The sequence below is a fragment of the Lathamus discolor genome, chromosome 3 (genome assembly GCF_037157495.1).
Source record: "Lathamus discolor isolate bLatDis1 chromosome 3, bLatDis1.hap1, whole genome shotgun sequence".
NCBI classification, from domain to species: domain Eukaryota; kingdom Metazoa; phylum Chordata; class Aves; order Psittaciformes; family Psittacidae; genus Lathamus; species Lathamus discolor.
The window spans coordinates 38,100,661-38,112,887 of NC_088886.1; the positions used below are offsets into that span (position 1 = coordinate 38,100,661).

The window sequence follows — 12,227 nt, forward strand, 5'->3', positions numbered from 1 at the left end:
CTTTTCCAGAAGTTATGCTTCTAACCTGATACCCATCACCAAGGAAAACCCAATGAAACTCATTTGCAGGTTAGAAGAGTCTCTTCTCCTCTTGCCCAGCAAACATTTCAGTCTGATTCTCACAACCAGAACTTATCAGGAGGGAGATAGCATTGAAAGGATTTTTCTTATTCAAAAGATTTCACTACAGTTGAACACATAATGATAAAATACTAAAGCACCTGCAGCCATGCAGAGATGTTTTTCTGAACAGGCCTATGACTCTTTGAAAAACATTCAGAAAAACCACATTTCCAGACCACAGAGAAAAAGATTTATTCATACCATCTGTAAACTGGGCATTGCTGCTTAAAGACTGCTACAATACTAGCCTTTACAAGCTGTTTAAGAGCTGGTTATTGGTGTATTTCTAACAAGGAATATTAAGTGCTTGAATAGGTCACTTTCAACATCTTTGAATTATGAGGTTAATATAAACATGAACATTTATACCTTAGTTCTGTCATGGTAGTGATCTGCTATGTGGGGGTCTGATACAAAGTGACCAATTAAGCATTTATGATTTAGGAAAGATTTGTATGCATTTTTCCATTCATTGCAAGTAAGCTACATATCCCTGCGTGATCAGATTGGGAGCTGCCAAGGAAATAAAGGCAAGAAGAATAGCCTTATGTTCCAAAAATCACTAATATCAAATGCAGAATAACAGGCTACGAGTACCCAGAGAACTGAGTGCTCAAGTGCTCAGACACATGAGCATGAGACTCACTTCTCAGGGCTTCATATGCCTCCAAGGAATTTTTCACCAGCAGCATTCCAGTTTACAGGGTGGGGGCCAGCCGGGCTTAGGACCGTGGGGCCAAGAGGTGGCAAAGGGGGCTGGAGGGAGTGCAAGCTTGCTGAATTGAGGATCAGGAGACATTCTGAATTAGCCTTAACATGTCAAATACAAAAACAAAGGGCTCCCAGGAAGATAGATAGTTTCTGGAAAGATATAGATCTATGCCCTGGGCAGGCACCAGAAGAGGATATGCTGGGAGGGTTTTCAAGCAAATTTAACTTAACCAGCTGGGATTTGAACACCTAACAACCACAGAGATGCCAGTTCAAAAATATCCCTTCCACTCTAACTGGCACTTGAGCATCCGCTTAGATTTTTTGTGTTAAATAGGACTTGGGAAAACATATTAATTTGCTGTACAGGACTAAAATGAACTTCAGCCCTAGAAATGTTTGTCAGGATTACATGCACCAAGCTTCAGCCTTCACCATAAGAAATATCCTTTGATATCTCCATATCACAGTACAACTATGAGCATATACAGCAGGGGTCTGTCACGTCTTCTATTATCACACTGAAGTACTGAGCCAAGAACATCCTTATCGGAGCTTGGCTACAGTTACTGAGCTATTTGCTGAAGTCCATATTCTGGAGGGCTGTTACTGTAATGTAGACAAAGTAGTAATTAGCCTGGACCATAGAGAATTTGTCCCAAATGTATTCTTTATCTGTGGGATGATTCATGTTGGATCATTGGCTGCAAACCACACAAATCAATTAAGCTATAGCAAGAATTTTCTTTTTTCCATTTAATCTTCTGTAATCTCTCAGGTAACTCTCCATTCTATGTTATTATTTCTTGATTTAAATCTTCATTCTAATCTCAGCAAATGGCAGAACTACAGAGAAAGAGGACACGACACTAAGCAAGTGTAACACAGAAGACTAGCTTAAGCTTGTTGCCAGTTTTGAATGCTGCTCAGGTCATGACATTAAGGTCGTAATGCTTTACATAAGAATGCCACTATTTGGTGGTTAAAACAAAAAAAGTTAAATTAATATTTGTAAGCTCTTTTCTTGAGCTACTCAGGAAAAAAGAAAGACAAAGAAAACTCTTTCCCTCCTCAAAAATAAGAGACTATAGATCTGATCTGTTGGGAGGTTTGGGGGTGGTTGTTTTTTTTTTACCGGAATATTGCCAACAACATATTCAGACACTGATGTTTTGATTTCTATTTAGAAAAAGTAGAAGAAAGTCATCCAACTAAGATGTGGCCCAGAAGCAAAATTTAAAGTCCTGTGTAGTTGTTCATCTCAGACAGGTACACTCTAAATATGTCCTTCTAATTATGAAAAGAGCAATCAAGACCTGTGTTTCAGGATCCAAGGAGCTCCAGTAGGGCCAGAAAGACATTCCCTTCCTTCTTTGCCATCTTCAGACTGGATTACCCGAAGACAGGGGTAGGAAAGTTGAACCACAGTACGCTCCTGTAGCATCCCAGGTTTCCTGTGGGGAGGTTGAAGGTGTGGTGGATGCCCTGGCTGGACCCATGGCAATGTCTGGGGCACTGGGATGCAGAAGATTCTTAAATATCAACACATCCATTTGGAGCTAAAGTAATAAATACTTCTTCCTTGGAGGTAGCGCTCCAAAGTCAAAGCAGAACCACAGCATTATTTCCAAGGTTTCTTAGCTCTTCAGTTATTACATTCCCTTGTTTTCTTGGCTCACCCTCCCACCAGCTGCCTTATTTGCTGTGTGAAACCCTCAGTATTAACCACAATACAGGTTCTTAATGTTTAATGTGTGGCTGATAGAATCCTGCAGCATCCAGCAGAGCCTTTGAATAAAGGGCACCCTGTAAAAAAAACTTTAATGCAAACAAAAAAGGGGCATGTGAAACCATAAGATAGAAGCTGGTCACATTCTATCTCTGAAAGCAAAGAGCTACAGTTTATATGAATAATTCAAAAACAGCCTCAGACAAATGATCCCAGGTCTATAAGGAAATAGTAAAGCCTCTGGAGTCTGCAGCTCTTTTTATTACAGCCTGCTTCATGCTGAATGTTGTTTTCTCTGGGGTTATTTTTTACTCTCTCTTTTTTATATATATATATATATATATATATATATAAAATATATATAAAAATGTAAATGAACAGTCAGGTTCTTCAGATAACATGTACAGTCCAAATAACATGTACAGCAGACCCCAGAGAAAAATTTTAATTTTATATTCATTTCTGACTTGTAAATTATTCATTGACATGGATCCTGCAATTGGGTAAAAATTAAAAATTGGCAAATTAGTTTTCATTTGTTTATATTAATTATTTAGTGTTCTTCCTTTTTATTAGAAAAAAGCATGGAGGGAGATTAGTCTTGTTCTGATGATCTGTGTTTGCTCCCCAGACAGCACACAAATTAGCATTGCTATGGCTACTTTTATGCAACGTCTATAGAAATATGACTCTGCTGCCCAGATCCGTTGCCGAGACATTGTGGCATATGCTGGATTTCTAAATTGCAAATCTGCCTTTGGATGTTTTTCAACATCACTTTGAAAAATAGGCTTTTGGGTCTTTATTTACAGATGAAGTCAACAATTGTTTCCATGACCCTTCCATGAATTCAGCTGCTCTCTCCAGTCCTTGCCAGCACTGCTAATCTCCTCCACTGCCCCAGGGAAACTCCAGGCAGTGGGAGTTTTACCTCCAAATTAAGACACAGTCAATTCGACTTTGATACAAGGTTTCAAAGATAGGGGGTCATCTCCAGGTTAATGTCTGTTGATGGATTTAACTAACATAAAGAAAAATCCAAGTACCAAGGGCCACCGCAGCACATATAGTGAGAACCTGCTGGGTAAACTACTCTGTGTTTCCTGGGGAATGCACATCAGCAGTACCTGTGTATGCAGAAACACTTATCCATTATGGGTTTTTAAATGTTTGAATAGTTTGGTTTTGTTTTCTTTAAGATCTCTCTTGTTAGAAAGCAAGGACTGTACCTACTCTCTATGCAAGAACAGTAGGACAGATGTTTTGCAGCTAGCTATGGGTCTGGCCCTGCTCAGGTTCACCTTCAGTTATGATTGTGACAAGGGGCTTAGTTTGCTCACCCTCCTCTATCCACACCCCTACTCCACCATCGCTTGGCTTACAAACCAAGTTTAGTCAGCCCACTGAGCTGCGCCTGCCATCAACCCCAGACCCCAAGAGGAGAGCTAAATACACGCTCCACAAGAAATTTGTCTGTGATACGTTATATACTCAGAGTATGTTCACCCTGCCCAGGTTATTTGCCTAGACATCAACTAGAGGTCAGGTTAGACAGGGCTTTGAGTGACCTGGATAATGGAAGGTGTTCCTGCACATGGCAGGGGGGGCGTGGAACTGCATGGTCCTTAAGGCCCCTTACAACCCAAACCATTCTACGATTCCATGATAAAGACAGCCCATTCTGTGTGTGCTGAGGTTCATCATGTTTGCTCACCATCTCCTCTGTTGCTCAGACACTTCCCACCCAAACCACAGAGCTTTCATCCATTGAAACCACTGGCAGTTGGCAGCACAACTTTTCCCCTCAGTACAGAGAAGGAACATGAAGCACATTGTCTCTTCCTGATCCCAGACACTTTTGGATACTAAGGAACACATTCTTCATGGTCAGTCCTCAGCTTTGCTACTTGCTACATAGTGAGTTTTTAACATAATGTCAAGCACAGAAAATGCTCACACATACAGTCTGGCCAGGAAAGTGAATAACCATGAACCTGATGTAATTCTGGTAGCTGAAAGGTCGCCTTACGTTACAGAAGGAATCCAAAACATTCCCACGCACATTCCTAATTACTTTGGATGTAACAAATCAGTGCTGTAGGCTCTATAACTGCTACAGAGGGCTACAGATCAATTAATGGTATCAGCAAATTAAAAAGAAAAAATATAAAATGAAAGCCCTAATACATATATAATGCTAGTCTTTCTCTACCCAAAACCTTGTAGCTGTAGCAAGACAGCTTCTCCGAAGGAATTAGGATGAGAACAAAGAGAAGAAAATACCAAAGCCCAAACCAGAACAGTGAAATGCATGTCAGAAGCATTTCTAGCATTTCATTAGAGTGTGACATATAACAATATTGATTAAAAACCTTTTCCTGAGCCTTTAATTCCATTATTTCTAGGAATTGTCCCTGATGTCTGTACAAGATCCATCTTAATGCAATTACTGTGGGTGGATCCTCGAGGTAAACAATATTGCTGCTGCTTTTCAAAAGAAGAAATACAGCATGTTCCTTCCTCTGGCTGTGTTTGCTAGGCTGGATTTAGAGAAATTAAGAGCAGTGAAGATTATCTAAGGTGCTTCAATAGCCTCTGCCGCCTGAAGGCACAGTTACCTGGGAGGAGATGGCTCCGTGCATCTTTGGAGCTTCATTGGAGCCAAGATTCACTCCCTCCTCCAAGGTGAAAGCATGGTGCCTCACATTAAGGTTATTTACGAGGAAATTTTGTCCATCTGAGTTAGTTTTGCTGCATAGCAAGTATAAATATAAATGAACAGTGCAAAGCACATTGCAACTCTTAAAATTTTCATGGTGAAAAGCAGAAAGCCATTTTTATGAAGTGAATCATTAAAAAACAAGTTTCCTCCTTTGACCTACGTCTTGCAAAAATACAGCAGATTTAAATTGTCATCAGAAACAACACCCAAGAGTGATTTTAAACCTATGATTTACGCTTCACTTTACATAGAGAGTCACAGTGTTTAAGTTATGTCTGTCCATGGGACTCCAGGGCCTTCCTTGTTGTGTTAAAAACTGGGGTTGCTCATGCATGCTCTCCCCAAAGTCTGGGAGGGCTCTGCCCAGAAGTAAATCCTGAATTTCTTGTAATGCATTTTATGACAAAATGTGAATTCTCCTCTGAATCCTAAATAAATTGAAAAGAGAGAGGAAAGAAAAAAAACACACCCACTTTTTTTCAAACGTAATTTTGTAGCTAGTGTGTATATATGTAGAAATTCCAAGCATTTAAAGTCATGTATGAAAAGCAACTGCTGAACAATCACTCATTTAGGTGAAACACTAGTACTGCTTCCAGGTCCTTAACCCTGGTGGGATGAGAAAAGCAGTTGTTGCAGAAGAACTGGGATTTACATCAACTACACAGTAACGGGGTCCTTCTCTGCAGCACTGTGCTGTCCTCCTGGGGCTATGAACTGTGCAGATGCTGGCAAATACCAAAAGCCTCCACCCCTCTCCCACTGTTGGTATACATCAGCACTTCCACGCAAGTGCTTTTGTGCACAGGTTTGAGGTTTTCGAACTTGTCACAGGAGGTTTTCACCAGGATAATTGGCATACAAACTCTCAGAGGAAGGAAGTAATTTTCATTATATCTGTGATATTCCCTAAAAGAATATCCCATTGGGAATGTTCGTGCACCTACACATCAGGCCACCACACAGCCCCACAGATCCTGAACCACTTGGCCAAACACTGACAGGCTTGTATACCCAGGAAAGTCAGGGCAATTTAGCTGTGGGCCAAAAAGTGCAGAAACATCTTTGCAGCTGGAAACCAGCAGCACTTTGCAGCATAGCCCATCTCAGTCCTCTTTGAAACTAATCAAGCTCCAAAACACTTTTAATGGAAAAAAAAAAAAAGATTTCTCACAGTAAAAACAATCCCAAAACAATCACATTTATGGCTGCAAAGGTTTTCAGAGCAGACCTGAAAACAGTTTTTCCTCCACTTCTATTTTTTGCACAGTAATGAGGAAGGTAAATTTCCATCTAACTAGAAATATCTTTATACTAATTAAGTTTTGTGTTAATTTAGATTTCTTCACCAGGAAGCAGATACATTCAGAAGACAGATGTAATTTATAAAATCTGGCAGCTGCCATTACAAAGTGGGGAAAAAAATGTATTTCAATAGTTTCAAGCATAATTTTGGCTGCACATGGCTAGCTTTCATTATGGACCTGTGTGAATACAATATCTTAGTGAAAATTAATGGTGAAAGACTGTTTCATGGACAAGAGTCCCAAATGCAAGTAACTTTTTAATAGAACTTCACCTTTAGAGAAATTAGTTATCAAGCTTTGTTCTCTTTAATGCTACAGAAGAAGGAAGAGTCACCAAATTAATTGCTTTGTGGTTGTTGGATCAGATCTTTGCAAGCAAAATTTCTATTAATCGCAATAGCGATTTACCCTGCTAGAGATGACACTTGGGCAATGCTTCATTTCTGTTAGGTGGCATAACTGGTACTTTGTAAGAACAAGAAACAAATAGCTCTAGTATCATAATTCTGTAGAAATTATTTACATATTTGGGTCCCATACTCAAATTATTATAATCAACACTAATTCCCAAAATGAATTCACAGTTTCTTGTAACTCTAGAAACTGGGTTGTCATGGTGAATATTTATGAGGCTGATAAAACAATCTTATGGATACTGTTCTCATTCAGACACATACATGATGCACAATAGGAATTTCTGCATTTTTATGTAAATTGGTCTGTTAAAAAAAAAAACAAACCAAAACAACAACAAAGAAACACCACAACAAAAACCAAAGTTTCCATAGGCCCATCAGTTCCTGCACAGCTCCACACCCTCTACATGTCCACTCCATAGTTTCAGCTCTTCAGAACATTGCTGCCCTTTCCAGACTTCAGCCCAGCTACTCACCCAGCTTCTTCCTTTCGGCTTTTGTTGGAGGCGAGTCTGCACTACAAGGGGAATTAAATATAAATATTCACAAGTAGCTGCATACCTCCCACCAGTTAAATTCACCAATTGGGATAAACCCCTTCAGAGCTGACAGTTGCTTGTACCATGGCCTGTGAACTTGAAGAACCTTGGTTTCAAGAGCTTGGTTGACTTTCCTTCACTTAACATATGCCTTAGCATCACCGCAGTGAAAGAGATTTTACTAATGGGGTTTTCCCAGCATGCTATAGTATAACTCCAAATATTAACTCTATGTATTTAACAGAAATTTTAATAATTAATAATTTGGATTACCAGAACTGCCTTATTGCTTTCCCTGTTAAGTCTTAATGCTGAGCAAACTGACACTGAACAACTCATCTAAACAATTTAATTCTTTATATTTACAGTTATAATTGCCAGCAGGAAAAGCTCATTTTTGTTCTTAGAATGCTCTGTTGAGTGATTTCACTTGCTTAAATGAACACTTTCACACAGACCCAAAGTGTCCTGTCTCTAAAAATCTGAACCTGACTCCATGCCTAGAGACGGTCATGTCCTGGTTATGGAACTGACTGCCTCAACTTCCTAATTTCTGTGAAATTTCTGTCCTTTTAAAAGAAGTGATTGGCACACATGCAATACCTTTGGTCTAAAACTGTTCTGCTTTGTTTTTTTAATTTGGGAGATTAATGTACTTCCTTTCATAATTTAAACATAATTCTAGCTGCATATGTTGTGTCTTGTATTTACTTTGACTCATACTGTTTTCTTGTCCCTGAATGAGATGGTTGAGTAACAAACAGATTTCAGAACAGAAAATACACAGTAAAAAAACTGTCCCAGCTAAGGGGCTGTGAGGCTGGCCTGTTCAAATGGTTGTGAAACACTGCCAGAAGCTGCTCAAGCCCAGTTATAACAATAGGAGACAGTCAGTTAGCCCATGCAGTCATTTGAATAAGTACACACCAAAGGAAGAGCTATCACCCAATACTCATTCTCGACTTAGCACCTGCCAGCTCCACTGGGTATGCCTTGGGTCTGCTAGTGGAAAAGGCTTGATCCTGCTCATCCTTTTCACTGCAATCATGGTTAGAAACCATCTACCACATTCAGCCTCAGTTCTCTCTTTTGCAGACTGAAGAGCCCTCGCTTATTTGTCCATGTACAACCCCTCTACAACTGACTTTGCTGCTTTCCTTCAAAGTGCTTCCAGCTCTGCTCTGTCCTGTTGAGATGCAGGGTCACCACTGCAATCAGTAACATCAGGATAACATCTTCTCTGTTATTTTCCTAATAATGACTAGGATTGTATTTCCTTTCTTTACTTCTCCCGAGCATAGGGTTGACATTTTCATCAAAATATCTATTACAGTGCTAATGTCTCATTCCCCTGTGGTAACGATCAGCTCAGAGCCCATCATTTTATATGTGAAGCAGAGATTTTCTCACACATACAGAACAATTTACATTCTCCATAGCGAACTACTTCTGCAAAATGTAATGCCTGGTCACATGCTCATTTAGCCACTCTTTACAACCAACCTACCCTCACTAACCTGAATAATGCAGCATCCTCGGGAAACATTTTCACTGCCCTAGCCACCCCTTTTTCCAGAAAGACATGGAGGGACAAAAACTTCAGACAAAATAGGTAGCACCTTGACCAGTGATTTGCCAGTAAATAAATATTCAAACAGCAACTTAATTTTCAAAGCTTACTGCTGCCATAAAATTTCATCTTTGAATGATACAGTGGAAATCAGATGTATTTATTGACCTGATCTGGAGATAAAAGTCCATTTTTCAGGACAGGCTTGCAGAGAAATTACATTCTAGTAAGATATCTACATTTTTATGATCGTGGAAAGAAGACTATCTAGTTTGTCATCTACTGCTATTTCATACACTGATATTTTCTAATGGAAAATTTACAACTAGATAGTCATATTTGTTCTAATTCAGAACTCCAAAGGAAGAAAGGACATCTTGCTTCATTATTCGTCGACCTGAGCAGAGTTATCTGTTCCATTCAGCATTTAAGAGAAATGTTTTAATATTTACAGAAATGTAGACTTCAAACACCTGGCAAAAAGAATTTCTTAATCAAGACTTTAAATCATAAACATATCCCAGTTTTCTCTATTCCACTTCAAGTCTGGTATAATAAGAATAAAAAACCAAACAAACAACAAAAGAACAATTCCAACCTTCCCAGTTTAAAAGTGGAGTGAATTTGATCTTGCTTATGAAAATGGAAATTCTGTACAGTCAGAATGAGAGCTTAGATCCCAGAGTCATAAGTCAAGATTCAAGATCAGTTTAAGCATGGTGGGAAAATGCAGCCTTTCATTTACCACTGAACCTGTATCCATCTGGTTGATTTACTGTCACAACAAAACTCCTACTGATATTATCATATAGTAGTGTGAGGCTGTTTTTCTCCCCTTGGAGTTTTAAGTCCAAGCACAACACATATTTAGAATCATAGAATGGTTAGGGTTGGAAAGTACCTTAAGATCACTTAATTCCAGGCCCCCTGCCGTGGGCAGGAACACCTCACAGTAGACCTGGTTGCATAAGGCTCTGTCCAACCTGGCCTTGAAACTTTCAGGGATTAAGCATTCACAGCTTCCTTGGTCAGCCTGCTCCAGTGCCTCATCACTCTAACAGTAAAGAATTTCTTCCTTACATCTAACCTAAATCTGTCCTGTTCAAATTTAAACCCATTACCCCTTGTCTTATTGCTACAGTCCCTGATGAAGAGTCCCTCTCCAGCACCTTCAGACACTGGAAGGCTGCTATGAGGTCTGCATGCAACCTTCTCTAGGCTGAATAGCCCCAACTTTCTCAGCCTGTCTTCAAGGGGCTTGAGCATCTTCCATATATCTTCCTCCTGGCCCTCCTCTGGACTTGCTCCAACAGCTCCATGCTCTTCTTATACTGAGGACGCTAGAAATGTACACATTACTGCACGTGGTGTCTTACAAGACCAGAGCAGAGGGGCAGGATCACCTCCTTCCACCTGTTGGTCACACTTCTTTTGATGCAGCCTAGGGTACGGCTGGTTTCTGGGCTGCAAACACACACTGCCATCTCTTGTTCATATCTACTTTATCTGTGCATGTGTACATACTATGGATATATCCATCCACACACTTATATATACAAGCCAAAAAGCTCACAAAAGTATCTGTTCAGTTCTGAATTATTTTTTTTTCTTTTCTTCCCCCCCTACCTCACCACCTATAAATGAATTATTCTTTCTCATGTTGCAATAAACTGTTCCAGAAACTTAAAAGGCTGTCTGAGGATTTGCATTCTTCCTATAGTTTTACCATCAGGAAACAGATTTGCACCAACAGATTAGCCTTCAAAGAAAGAAAATAAAAACAAATATTTGAAAACAGATGCAGAGCTCAATCTTGCAGCTTGCTTGAGGCAGAAGCTTAAGTGTCATCAGGAATTTTTTGTATCTTGCAGTGTGAATCTTCATTTTGATTCTGATCTTTAATCCTGGTTTATTAGAGCAACAATGATTTTTTTTTGTTGCACAATCTAATACCCTGCTTTACTACAGTGCTTACTGAGAAAAGTGTAGCAATAATATTGTAATATTCCGAATATCCCCAGAGAAATTGAGGCAAACTTTCCTGTGACCACACAACTGTGGAGGTCTCCTCATGTCTCAGCTGGAGAGGGACTGGCAAGAGGCACCATGGGTCTGTGGGAGACTTGGGGCAGAGGAAGGTACAGAAAGACAGACCTTGGGCATGGTGGGAACAGCCTGAGGTTAGGCATGAGCTCAAGGCTTAATTTCATGGTCATGTTGGAAGATCAGTCATGAGCAAAAGGGACTACAGATGTAGTCATCCTCTGGGCTCAGAGGAACAAGTTCACAGGCCACATAGAAATATTCAGACATGTTTTTTCCTGTTCCTATAGATACCTTTCGTGCATTCCTACATGTCACCATGGACAAGGGTATCAAGGTTTAAATAATCTAAGGTCCTGCACTGCTAAGTCATGGTATGCTACTTACACTTATGCACGTGTTTATGCCATATGAAATAGTGAAATGCTATAATACAGGAGTATCAGAAGAAAAAAATGCTTTTTTTTGTGATCTTAAAGTAAATCTACCCATGAAGACCTCATTGAAGGTGAGAGCAATGGGAGAGAGGGAGAGAGGGAGGGAGGGACGGTGGGAGGGAGAGAAAAAACCCTTGAGGACAAAGTAAATCCATAAGCCCCCATTTGGCTTATTCCTTAGGACTTCAGCAGTGCTGAAATGCAGCTAGGGGCTTGAAAAGCACCTAACAAAAAGCTGCAGGTTGTGGAGCTGTAGATATTTGTGAGTTTAAATAATGTCAATCAGATAGACCCACAGAGGGGTTATGTAGGGGGGGAAAAAAACCAAACAAAAAAAAAAATCACTTTGCTTTCACACATTGCACTCAGACTGTTTTGTATTTCCCTTCAGAGCAAGTCTAAACAAAGAGAAATGAAGGGAGACTTACTAGAGCTGCTAAGACACTGAATCCTTTCTTGGAAGCCCTGACCCAGCATGGGACTCAAGCAGCTTCAGCCACTCACAGCCCTCCCATTAACCATGCACCCCAGTCTGCTGCATGGCTTCCTCCCTCCGCCTCCCTCCTCGCAGACTTTCCCATTGATGCATTTGTTTGTTTGGGCAGGATTTACAGAGAGTTTGAAGTGATG

The 12,227-nt window shown here is 40.0% G+C and overlaps 1 long non-coding RNA gene across 1 annotated transcript in view; it reads right to left on the bottom strand.

Moving 5' to 3' along the window:
- Window positions 1–1,414: 1,414 nt before the first annotated feature.
- The window catches only part of LOC136011997 (uncharacterized), a 31,436-nt gene continuing 20,623 nt past the window's right edge, over window positions 1,415–12,227 (bottom strand). The window contains exons 2-3 of the long non-coding RNA XR_010611538.1: window positions 2,151–2,288; window positions 1,415–1,443 (exon numbers count right to left, since the gene is read on the bottom strand). This is a non-coding gene — a long non-coding RNA (uncharacterized LOC136011997). The remainder of the gene's footprint in view (window positions 1,444–2,150; window positions 2,289–12,227) is intronic.